This window comes from Mytilus californianus, unplaced genomic scaffold (genome assembly GCF_021869535.1).
Source record: "Mytilus californianus isolate M0D057914Y unplaced genomic scaffold, xbMytCali1.0.p SCAF_5, whole genome shotgun sequence".
In the NCBI taxonomy this organism is placed as follows: domain Eukaryota; kingdom Metazoa; phylum Mollusca; class Bivalvia; order Mytilida; family Mytilidae; genus Mytilus; species Mytilus californianus.
In genome coordinates this window covers 91444625-91457675 of record NW_026262701.1, presented here as the reverse complement: position 1 = coordinate 91457675, position 13051 = coordinate 91444625, and the positions used below count along the sequence as shown (strand labels likewise).

Sequence of the window (13051 nt, the reverse complement as noted above, 5' to 3'; positions counted from 1 at the left end):
GAGTGAAAAAAGAAGATCAGCACTGTCAGTTTCAAGACAAATAACATATATTAGGTATGCAATTGCTGCTGGTTTACTTAAAATTCAGAAATTATTGCAATATTGATATTAATGCGAAATTGCAACAATCTCAGGTTCGCAGAAATAAAAACTGGCATTCATAATTTCATAAATGCATTTATTAGATGGCACATTGTTATCAGTAAAAAGTAATTCGCAATGATAATTGTATGCATTAATTTTTGAATTTTCAGTATTTTACATTTACTTGTTTGTTCTGTTAATGTCTAGTTAGTGTGAAAGCTTTTTTAGGATGACAAAAACTGATAAAAATTTCTAGTAAAAGGCATACAGGTAGAAGTATTGATTGTCATGAGTAATAAATTGTAGATAGAAACTAGGTCTTATATCTATTCATATTGTTTTGTTGGTAGTGGGGTGATATATTTATACACTATTTAATGTAATATATATTTTTTGTTTTAATTTTATGACAGCATATATGGTAAATATCATAAACAATCTGATTTATGAACTGTCATGATTATGGAGTCATTATCAAACCGTATTTTACATGAAGTCTTCATAAAGGTAGATGGAAATGTAAAAGAATTACATAGATACATATGTAAACTCCTTAAAAAACCGGAACAATCTGTAAACAGTATCAGTCTTCATTACAAAGTGAAAAAAGTTATAAATGAAATTAAACGATTGAAGAAGAATTGCGACAAATCACAATTGGAAACATTCTACAGACAAAACTTTGAACTGCCAAGGCAAAATTTGAAAAGAAAATCTAATGAAATAATATCAGATGATGTTTCAAAATCAAAACAAAACAAGAAAAGTGTGTGTGGTGATTCTTGTTCTGAAACAATAAAGCATTTATCAAACAAGGTTAAGCAGTTAAATGGTAAAATCAGGCATATCAATTTATCAAAATTAAACCTGCAAATAAAGAGGCAACGTAAATATATCAATGATTTGAAAGTATATAAAGAAAAACATAAGATCAAGAAAAACATATTTTCAAAACCATTACTTTATGATAAAAGCACCCAGTGCAACTCTATGAAAAATATTATATCAGAATTAAAGTCAAGTATAGACAATTTAGAGTGCATGGCAGAGGAAAAGATTGAAAATGTAACCGAAGAAACTAAGATGTTTATATTTAGAAATAGTACAAAAGGTAAACCGTTTACTGATCGATTGAGACAGGTATATTACTGCTTTCGTAGCAGAAAGATTGGACTAGAGCATATAGCACCACTGATAATATCAGTTCTCTCTCTTGCTGACATACCTTTAACACTAGATGACCTACCTAGTATCTCAACAGCTGCTAAACTAACATCGGAGCTAGGAATAGTAGCAAGGAATCATGTTAAGGATGAGCTTGCTCCCATAGATAAAATAACTATGCAAAGAGATGCCACAACTAAAAAAGGTAGACATTTTGTGGGTTTAGAGATTGCGACAGGTGAAAAAGTTCTTACTACTGGCTTAAGAGAAGTTTCAAATGGAAAAGCATCTACATATGTGTCATGTACAAATGAAATTATCAAAGATATTGAAATAACTACAAAAAGTAATGATAAAATTTTGCCTAAAGTTAAGTCTTTCATGACCGACCGTAGTGCTACAGAGCACAAAGCAAACACTTTGTTATCTGCTGAAATACATGACGAAAATAATAATACCGAAACTCACAATTTTAAATGTGCAGTCCATCCGTTATTACAGTTTAGTGATGTATGTACCAAACAGATTGTTAAATTAGAAAAAGATAAAACTGTTAATATAGATGGATCTGGTAATATGTGTTCGACATCCTTTTTATTAAAATGTGTTTCCAAGTTATTTTTTAAAGATGGCACAGGAGACCCAGAACTTGCAACTACATATATCAAAAGTCAAAATATAAACCGCATACCAATAATGAAATTGCGTGGCAATCGTTTTAACTATTTATTTTATAATTCAGCTGGAACATATTTTTTACACAAACATTTAATAACTTATTTGAAATCATCAAAATCAACTGTAAATTATATTCAAGATTATACTGTTCGTGCACTGTCAAATGACAACATTTTAGCTATATTAAGAGCTTTAGGTTTAATTCCTAAAATTTTACCGAACCATATTGGAAAAAAGCAGGTGGTGAAATTGAAACAGCATAAGGATTGGGTAACATATACAACAGACTTGTGGAATTTTTAGAGATATGTATTGCAAATCCAGAGCTTGTTTTAACAGAAAATGGAATTAAATTATTTTGTGGACCAGATTTTCCAGATGATGACATTTATTCGTATTTATTAAAACCATGTAATTTAGATTATTTTACCAAGGATATTATAGATAAATTTTGTTTTGAACTGAAAGTAAAATGTATGCAACTTTTTAAAGATTTTATGCCTACTGGAAAATATTATGCACCAAATGATGAAATTTTAAATATATGCAAATGATGTCCATCTAATAACATTTCTGTTGAGCGTTTAATGGCTAAATTGGACAACTGTATTGTAAACGCTCCAACTTACAACACTAATTCAATGGAAAGTGTAATCATGTTTAAGAATAATAATACACAAGAATGCTGCATAAAAAAACAGATGCTGAAACAACTGAAATCATTGCAAATGCACGAACGCAAAATAATAAATTTTTATCCGATATTGAATGTAGAAAAACAGATTTATTTCATCAAAATATTGAAACAATCAGGCAGAGACAAATTAACGAAAGTAACAGACAGGTCAAACTCAATGTTGAGATGCAAACAGCGCTAGATGTCTTTAATCGTAATGGAATTTGGAACACTGATTCAAAAATAAAGGAAGAACTTGCGAAAATCAACAAAAAAAGGACCAAATTATAGCACTTAAAAGCCAACTTTCGATGTGTAAAAAACTATTTCCCGTAAATCAAACTCTAAAACACCTTCTACAATTTAGCAGTCATGGAAAACAATTCGACGTTTCAAAATTAAGTTTAAATTTATTAGAATTCATCCAAAATCAGCAAATTCATACACCATCAACAACCATCATTCAAGAAGATATTTTTCTAAAACCCGAACTACTAGTAGGAAAATACTTCATTCATACATGGACAGACAATGGACAAGATGAACAATGGAAAGGAAGAATTTATTCTTATGATGGAGGCCTATTTGAGGTTATAATGACAGTTCATAATTGGATGACTAATAACACTGTTCAACTTAAGATATTTTACAAAACATTCCCAGATTTGTTTCTCTTCTGAAACCTTTTCAGCAAACCCATCTTACTATTTGTCACTGTCTCTAATCTTACATGTATAACTACCCGTATGGAATTGATCTTATCACATATTAAAATGTACAGGGACACATTAAAAATTCTACCCTACTCTATTTTCCAAGAATAAAATTCATATAATGTAAATCATTAATGTGAAACCAACTTTAACTAATTATATCAGACCTGCATGCAGATAATATTAACAATTACTTGGTGTTATAAATGGTGTATTGATGGTCACAGTATGGGTTGCATGTATTTTGTTAATGTATGATTAAGTGCACTCATATTATAAGAACTTATATAAATTATTTAAATAGCAATTAATTCAATTATTCTCTTATTTGGTGTATTAATTGATAGGCATAGAAATAAAAAAAAAACGTATGATAACCATAACAATTTACCGGAGACAAAATAACGTTGGTTTAGGCAACTAGGATGATGGTCTGGATACGGGGTTCTTCATTTCTGTATTCTTTGATATTCTATGCCGATTTTCTCTATTCTTTAATCAGTGTTTCAGGCCATTTTTCTCTATTCTTTATTTCTTTATACTGTTTGCCAATTATTCTGTTCTCTTTATATTTTAACACCTCATTATTCTATTTTTTTTTTTATTTCTTGGACCATTGTCTCTATTATTCATATTTTCTGCCCTATATTCTCTATTCCGTAAACCCCCATCCATACCCAGGCTCTAGTTAAGGTCACCATATAGCTTTCAAAAATAAGCAAAACTAATACCGAGTTGGCTCCGAATGGCAAAATGATTGAATGCTAATCCCGGTTTGAATTGTGAAATTGCGGAAATTTGTTTTTCAATCAATTGATCAAGCAAAACACATTATCGTCCTGAATGTTCGTATAATGGACCTTGGTCATGAATTCTAATCATCTGAGATCAACCTTTCTAAATTTAAAAGTAAAGATCACGCATCCTTATTGTTCAGATTGATAAAGTCTTTTGCATCCGTCGACATTATGTTCGATTAAAGATCTGATAACCACAGTGACTGTGTATGTATACTTTAACGACCGGGGAAGTTTTCTTATAAGTTTTAAAAAGTAGTAACCTCCATTGTTAATGTGATGTTGTAATCAATCTATTTATTTGTACCATCTTTATATAATATTGTATTGTACAATCTAAATTTATGATTCGTTTAATATTTAGATATAATAATTTATTTTTTGTTAAAGATATAAACAAGGTAATTTGAAAGGCTATGATTCATTTATCACCGTAGTTCAATTCATAAGCCAGGCGGTCTATTTTGTCTACATTATGTTGAAAGAACACCGGAGTGTTTACATTGGCATTATTTACTATCAATGACTGTGAAACAAGAAAGGAAAACATTGTACATTATAAAACGAAAAATAATTAAAATTGAATACAAAATTCTTGTTTAGTGAAATCAAAAACGAAAAACGGAAACACTTTAGATTTTCATTTTAGTTTTAGAGAAATCAAAAACAAAAAATGAAAACACTTTCGTTTTCCGTTTTGGTTTTAGAGAAATCAAAAACGAAAAATGAAAACACTTTTGTTTTTCGTTTTGGTTTTTGAGAAATCAAAAACGAAAAATGAAAACACTCTCGTTTTTTGTTTTTTGTTTTTGATATTTCAAAATGAAAAAACGAATGGACGCAAATATACACGGACCGTAATACATCTATAATGGTGGTGTTGACCCAACTGATGAATTCATTTAGCTACAGAATAATATTATTGAGATTTTTTTTGCATACATGTATTTTAATTGTATTTTCTTTTCTTTTCCAGAACATGCATGAAACAGACTATAGAAATAAAAGTGGTGAGTGAAACATTGAGTTGTTCCTCTTTGTATGAAAAAAATATTTATTAAAAAATTGAGTTGTTCCCCTTTTATTCATTTGTGCTATAAATAAAAAAAATTAAAGAATTGTTTTCTCAGTAAGGCAATAACATCCAATCAAATTCTTCCTTGTATCATTCTTTAGCTGTAGATGGCTAAATAAGAACACTTATTTCATTGGTTATAGTTGATATTTACAAATTTAGGTAGAAAGGCTACTTTATAGATGCAAGACGAGTGACAGCAAGTTTGAGGTAAGATAAGTTATTAATATTTTATTCTTTTATGCATCATATCACCAAAATGTTGATGACGTTTGTGAGCATTTCCATTGAACTGATTTTCACTGAATTTGCAGAAACCGCGCAAACATGCATGTGATATATTCACTTATATTTGAGTCTGTTGCACTTGAGTCTTGATTCCTTTAATCATTTCGGTTAATGTTTTCTAAGACTTTTAATACGATTACGGTTTTGTTTTGTTCATGTATTTGGGGAAAAAAAGGGGGGGTCCTTTTCCCCCACACTGGCCACATAAAAAAAAAGACATGTATGTACAGTACACTACGTAGACATAGAAATAGATAATTGGAAATGATTATAATAGCAATAAGTATCTCTGAAATGGAGTTCACTCTGATAATCAGAGGCGTAACCCCCTTTGAATGTGTCGGGAGCTATTTAACAGTCAGTGGACATATTGAAATAAGTCATTTTTTAAATCACTTATTTAAGTAGCAAATTCGAAGTTTTGTCACAAATTGTGATTTTGTAGTTTTACCAAAATTTTGAACACATAGGTTTAGATAATATCTTTTCATTTAAATAGTAAAATTGAAAAAAATTAACTTTTTGCTTCTTTTAAGCAGCAAGGTTTAATCCTTCGATGCAATCATTTAGCTGCAAATTCTATTTTAGTTGAAAAAATGCTATAAAAATGGCTTTACATAATGAACTGATACTTTCTTAACAGATTTTTCCCAGCAGTGGGAGTATTTTTCCTGTAAAATTCAAGGTTTCATCTCATAGATTATGTAATAAAATTCTACTGTTCGCGATCAAATTTCACTGTTCGGGGGTGTTGAAATTAGTGGGGGTTGTTAAAATAATGATACTTAAAGGAGTGATTTTTTGGTAGGAAATTAAGGTATGATACTTAAACAAGTGATTTTATGTCATTATCCTAGATTTAGTACAAGGTCATCACCTGACATGACCCGGTCATCCTATCAACACAGATGTTGGTTCTGATAATTTTAGCAACATAATCAGTCCCTGGATCATTAGTATTCTATATTTAAAGCTACAATAAAATTAAATCACTTAGTCTAGTGATTAATTTGTACTACTTAAATAGGTGGTTATTAAAGAAAGACAACTCTTACTTCTAACCTTTATGGACATAATGTTACTTGAATCAGTGATTTAGAAAATCACTCATTTAAGTAAGTCCCCTGACTGTTTAAGTATTTTCTGACTTGGACGTCGGGACACAGAGTTCAAAAGGGATTAATCAGAGGCGTAGCAGGGAAAGTATTTAATATTTGTACGGCAAAATGTCCTTTCTAGAAGGGTTTGTGCTATATCATAAGAATAATTGGTATGGCAATGAGGTGTTTAAAAAATAATTGGTATGGCGAATGTGCCTGCAGTAAAAGTTGCTACTCCCCTGGCCTCCTGTAAAATAAATAGTTGTGACTCATTACGGCCAATTAGTCTAGACAAGTTTGGCTTTAGCCATACATATTATTACTTCAAAGAAACATTTAAATTTAATAGTCTGTCTTAAAAGTGTCTTTAGTCTTTAAACAAATCTAAAAAAAATAATATAAGTTGACAATACAGAACTTCGTTAACTAATGATGCCATATATATTGGATAGGGGGCAGATTTTCTGGAAAATGGTATGAAAATATGTGAAAACCTATGCATGTTTCCAAGTGGCTGTTCTGTTTCAATGATGTTTTTTAGTATTTTTCATACCATTTTCAGCTCCAGTATGAAAATCTGCCCCCTATTCAATATGGGGTCATTAACCGTGAAGTCCTGTATTGCATGGAATAATATTGTAGCTGTTTTAAGTACATGTATGTACATAAATGCCAAAAATTAATTTGAATATATAAATAGTTTTTTTATATACATGTATAATATATGTAATGTTTCTTTATTTATTCTAGGAATGAAGAGCAAAAGGATATAGCAGTCTTTACATAAAATAGTTCAGGAATCCAGTTGGAAAGAAGAGCTTTTCAGTTAAAAGTATTTCCTGGGAATTAACAGGAACTTCTATAAATGTTTTTTTCTGGAATAGTTATTCAAAAGGGCAGTGAAGTGAAGGATTACATTAGACAAATATTGCTGAAGTGGTAAAATCAGACCCAAGAGATGTACAAAATTTCTACAATACATGTTACAGCTGACTTTAGCTACTTAATCACATTGACATTTGTGTGCTTTTATGTTTTCTTTACATAATTATTACAGTTCTATTAAAATTAATATTTTTATTCTTTGTCACAATTATTACTAAAAAAAAATACAGCATTTTAATATGGTTTTTCATAGTCTCACTTGCATTGTACTTAAATAAGTTGTCTGTAGATGTTTACACTAGGTTTTCAGGCATTTCACTTCACTTGATTGAAACAGCATTTAAATTTTTTGTTAAATTATGGCCTGAAAAAATACATTTAACATTTTACAGGAGTTTTCACAATCAGTGAATGGCTGTTTATCACAGTAGTACATGTACATGGCATGGTCTTTTCACAATGGGCACAATTTATCACGACTTTTTCACGGTGTACATTTTTGTTTTTCAAAGGGTTTCTACAGTCTCTTTACCCAAGTTTTCAGTTGGCACTTTTTCGCGGCCTTTTCACGACAAATAAAGGCATATACTGTACTATATCTACATTTCACGGTCTTTTCACAATGGGCACATAATGCATTATCACGACTTTTTCACGGTGTACATTTTTTTTTCACAGGGTTTCTACGGTCTTTTCACCCAAGTTTTCAGGTGGCACCTCTTCACGGCCTTTTCACAAACTTTTCACAGCCTTTTCACGACAGTCATTCCACGGCATTGTCACGGATAAGTTTCACGGCCCACCGTAAATTAACCGTGACAAACACCGTAAAAATTACCAGCATTTTTACATACATTTTCACGGCCAATCTACGGGGCATTGTTCCAGATGGAAAAGAGTATAAAGCATGTGCTGAACAGCGTAAAGTGTTGAATACATAAATATCTTAACAATATACATGTTTAAACATGTTGAATTCTTTTATCTTTTGAATGATAAACATGGTAGAACCAAAATATTGCGCTTGTAAAAACTTAAACTATATAAAACCTTTTAACCCAAAAATAATCAATTCCGACAATGAGCAGTGGTTGACAAATATTTTCTATAATTCCATTTAAAAGGGGAAATACTTTTGTAGATGAATTATAGGAATAATCGAAATCGAGACAAACCTAGCTCTACGAAACTAAACGTGATTATCCAAATATTGTGAATATGAAATAGTATCATGTGAAATGGGGAAATTAGCTTTAAAATATACATGCTTGCTTATATCAAAAATTCGTGACTCGTTATGATGATATGGACTAAACGACAAGACTAGTTTACGATAAATAATTACTTATTAAATGAACCTACACATGTGGAAATTACGGCGTTTTTTAAATAATCATCATCTTACCCCTCTTGCGGAACTAACCTTTATTCTGATTAAGTATGAACAAGCGATAAGTTAAAACTATCAATGACATTTCCAACATGCGAGCGTAAAACAAAATTCTATTAAGCGTTTAAAAATACTCTTGATTACAGAAAATTCGTGAAGAATAAACGAACCTTTTTTAAAACACATATTTACACTTGTTGAGAAACAATAATTTGATCTGAAATTCTTTACGTGCAGAACTCATATATATCTATCTTCAACTTTACCGAATAAAAGGGAAACGAAACTTTTAAATTGAAATTAATCTAATTAGATTAGATTCTATTGAACACAGATAAATACAAGTTTGAACCGAAATTCAGCACTGTCGATACTGAAATAAATACATGTAAAGAAAGAATAAGCTAGTGTTTTATAACATAGCACTTAATTTATGTCAGGCATTAAAGATGAACAAAAAGCAATTCAAGCTAAATGCCAACTTTGTCCAAAATTATTGAAGTATCAAAAACTGTCAAAAAGTTAGTGACGGAGAGATCATCAGATTCACTAGATGTGGAGGCGCACAATCTAAGTAACAATCTTTTTTTTGTGTAATTAAAAATAAAAACGTAAATATTGAAATGGAGACGTACGAGGCTCAGGGTGCTTCCGATGTAGGTATTATCGTGGAAGAACAGACAAACATAAAAGAAACTATTGACGTAATTTTAGACTTTTGTGAACAAGCATCTATCCCATCGAACTTAAAATAAAGGATAAAACAGATACAGTTAAGTCTGCCTCATATCTTGACAAATATCTAGATATTGACAATGAGGGTCAGTTTAGAACAAAACTTTAAGACAACGAGATGATTTCAGCTTCCTAATAATTATTGTGATCTTTCCATTTCTATGTAGCAACATTCCAACAGCGCCTGCAGTATATATATCCAAATTACGATATTCCAGGGTTTGCATTTCCTATCATGATTTTTTTGATAGAGGTTTGTTGGTCACACGAAAGCTGTTTAACCATGAGTTCCAAGTGTTGAAGTTGAAATAACTCCTTCGAAAATGTTACGGTCGCCATCACAAGTTGGTTGATCGTAATGGATTATTTGTTTCACAGATGACGACAGATATGTTCCAATTTTCGTAACCAGTCCTCCTTTCCCCGAATGTGACCTACCGAATTAGACTTATCAACGAATTTCTCCTAACATGAGCAACACGAGGGGTGTCACATGTGGAGCAGGATCTGCTTTCCTTCCGGGGCACCTGAGATCACTCACCCCCGGTTTTTGGTGGGGTTCGTGTTGCTTAATCTTTAGTTATCTATTTTGTGTTTTGTATACTGTTGTGTGTTAAATTGTCCTTTTCTCTTTTTTTTTTTGCCATAGCGTTGTCAGTTTATTTTCGACCAATGAGTTTAAAGGTCCCTTTTGTTTCTCTCCCCTTTTGTATCGGAAGTAGAAAATGCCAAAGCGAACCTTAAACTGGAAAATGCGTACAGATTTAGTAAAAAAGAGACAGAGAAAATAGATTAAGGCCAATAGTGGTAAAATTTTCAAAGTTCAGTGACCGCGAGATGGTACGAAAAGCAACACTGTTAGTCGTAAAATGTTTGACTTGTCTGGATCACACCTTTGGCTAGCTCATTTCAAAGGTATTGACCCAGAACATTGCCCACTTAAATATGGTCATGGAATCCGTGCGTCTAGAAACCACAGTGGTTCAAAGTTGCAACTTTGCGTATTTTTCAGGTCAACCCCACACTCTTTTGGTATTTCTCGGCAAGTCTCTATAGCAACATTTTTGACAATCTGGGTTAGACTGAAAAGTTATTCAGATATTTAAAAAATTATCTGATGGCCTTATGTGAATAATCTACCTTTAGTGCACAACATTAACTGCGTGCCAATGTCTACATATAATGCATCTTGTCTATTACTTGTACTGGTACATTTGACCGATAAAATTTCATGTTAACATTAATAAATTGGTAATGTTTTCACTTCATGTACAGAGAAATGGAAATTAAAAATGATTTTAACTGAAATACGTGCACGTGATATATGAGGATGCGAATGTATGGAAAGGCAGTATGTAGTTTTTCTGTCGAACACTGCATCAAATACAAATTGAATGAACTACATACACAAAAATTTCTTACAGGGCTTTTTAATCCCTGATTAAAAAAACCACGGACTTTCACTCGGTTATGATCTAAACAAAAAGATATCTAATGTAGAAATATCAAAATTAGAAGATGTGGTAAGAATGCCAATGAGACAATTCTCCAACACATACAAATGACGTAGAGGTATACAACTATAGGTCACCGTACGGCCTTCCACAATGAGCAAAACCTACCGCACAGCAAGCTATATAAAGCCCCAAATGTTGATAGATTTTAAAAGGAATATATTTTCTCAATAAAACAATGACGTTTTGGTTTAAAATATACCCTTTTCATGAGTTTTACAGTCATGAAGTGACAGTAAATTTAGTAATATGCCGAAATTAGAAAAAGTATAACACAACCAAGGATATTTAACTGTAAATGTATCTCGTGTTTATCTATTCACAGGCAAAATAAAGGGTGGGGTGACGCTTGTGTTCTATGTTAATTTGGCCAAAATTCTCTTTCACTTAGCTTATTTTTGCTATAAATCGGACAAATCTCGTTCGTTATGTCACTTTAAAGACGTCACGGTCAATGCAAATATAAGCCAAGCATTGATGATATAATGAATAAAAAACAAATATTACAGACAGCAACCAACAACAACCATTGAATAACTGACTTCTGACTTGGGGGCATGCACATATAGAGTTTGGCCATGTTCTCCCAGACTAAAGTAGCAACCAGTACAAGTCCAATAGTTTTAGTGTGAAAACGTCATAAACATTATTATGAGAAAAGCATGACCTTGTGCAATGTTTAAAACATCAATAACAAAATCAAATGACAATAAAACTATTATTCAAAGATGTACCTACGGTGTTAAATTGGTATCCTTTAAAAATAAGTTAATCTAAAGGATCAACGAGTTTACTTAAATTGGTCCAAGTAATGCATGGTAACGAGATTACCGACTTAATTTACCAGTTATAAATTACGTGCATCGAAATTTAAAACGTTATTACATATGAGCATAGCGAACGAGTTGAGAAATATACACACAGTAAGAATGACAAAAAGGAACATTTATATGTTTTGGAGTTTAGTGTGACGTCCATTTTCACTGAACTAGTACAAAATTTTATTTAGGGGCCAGCTGAGGACCACCTTCGGGTGCGGGATTTTCTCGCTGCGTTGAAGACCCATTGGTGGCCTTCGGCTGTTATCTGCTCTTTGGTCGGGTTGTTGTCTCTTTGACATATTTCCCATTTCCATTCTCAATTTTATTCCTGTACCACAAAGGTAAATTAACCATAGGGATCGAAAAACTGTGTGTTAAAGTCGTTAATTGTTGTTTTGATTTTCTCTAGTGAAACTGAAATATCCAAATGTAGAACAGGACAATAGTTATTACAGTTTATATTTGATTCATTTAAAGTAAGTTATCTTGGGTAAATGTCTGTCTTCTCTGTCATACATAAACAGTATGTCCCAGCAATAAGACAAGTTAACGATATGCGATATCTTTACTACAGCCCTTAAGCAGAATTAAAATAAACACAAAATATAAAAACATGTGAGAACGTTGAGAGAATGATGCAATAATAGGTGCATGATGCAACAATCAAGTGTCGCATAAACCGTAGACACAGTACTCGAAAACCTTCATAGGTTGTTTTTTTATTTTTAAATCAAAGACACCGTCGAAATTATATATCATTCTAAAAGATTGCCTTCACAGCTTTGTGCTTTTCTTGTTATAGATAGTTATATCAACACAATAATTCTATCAATGTTGCCATGCCTTGAAGGAACTGACAGCATGCGCACATATAATTAAGACCACATTCACGGTTCTACAATCTGTCGATACCTGTATTTTGGCATTGCACAAGGTCATGTTTTTCTCTGACTGTTTATGACGTCTTTACACTAAATCCATTGGATGTTCGATGTGTGCTGATTGATACTTTAGTCTTAGAAACATGATTTTTTTCTTAGTTGTTATTGGCTTTGAACTAGCTGTCAATAATTGCGAGTACTCTCAGATCTGTACTTGGTATCTTTTTGTTGTAGGGATGTATAAATACCC

The 13051-nt window shown here is 31.7% G+C and overlaps 1 long non-coding RNA gene and 1 pseudogene across 1 annotated transcript; both read left to right on the top strand.

Annotated features, from left to right (window-relative positions):
- The first annotated feature begins 546 nt into the window (after window positions 1-546).
- LOC127702815 (uncharacterized) lies at window positions 547-2480 on the top strand (annotated as a pseudogene).
- A 2879-nt stretch (window positions 2481-5359) lies between these two features.
- Window positions 5360-7655, top strand: LOC127702435 (uncharacterized). The gene is made up of 2 exons (XR_007982428.1): window positions 5360-5397; window positions 7326-7655. It is a non-coding gene; the product is annotated as an uncharacterized LOC127702435 (long non-coding RNA).
- The last annotated feature ends 5396 nt before the right edge of the window (window positions 7656-13051 follow it).